This window comes from Penaeus monodon, chromosome 30 (assembly GCF_015228065.2).
Source record: "Penaeus monodon isolate SGIC_2016 chromosome 30, NSTDA_Pmon_1, whole genome shotgun sequence".
Classification (NCBI taxonomy): domain Eukaryota; kingdom Metazoa; phylum Arthropoda; class Malacostraca; order Decapoda; family Penaeidae; genus Penaeus; species Penaeus monodon.
Window position 1 is genome coordinate 31,300,213 of NC_051415.1, and position 312 is coordinate 31,300,524.

A 312-nucleotide genomic window follows, 5' to 3' on the forward strand; every position below is an offset into this window, starting at 1 on the left:
TTACATTAATCACCATTGCGTCCGTGGCAGGTTACGCCGCCGGCAAAGCCCTGACGGAGTTCCAGTTCTACCGGGAGTCAGCCGAGCACAGCAACTACAAGTACGCCATTGAGGACCACACTTATCAGTCCAAATACGGTAAGTTCCTTCTTGTCCCTTGAAGACTTAAACGGATGGTTATGGGAAACGAAAGAGGCCGAAATAACAAGCGCCAAGTGTTTTTCATGGTTAGCCATTTCGTATTTCGTCAACGTCATCAGGAACAAAAATAAAGAAAAAAAAAAGGAAAGAAAAATCATAATGAAAAATAGA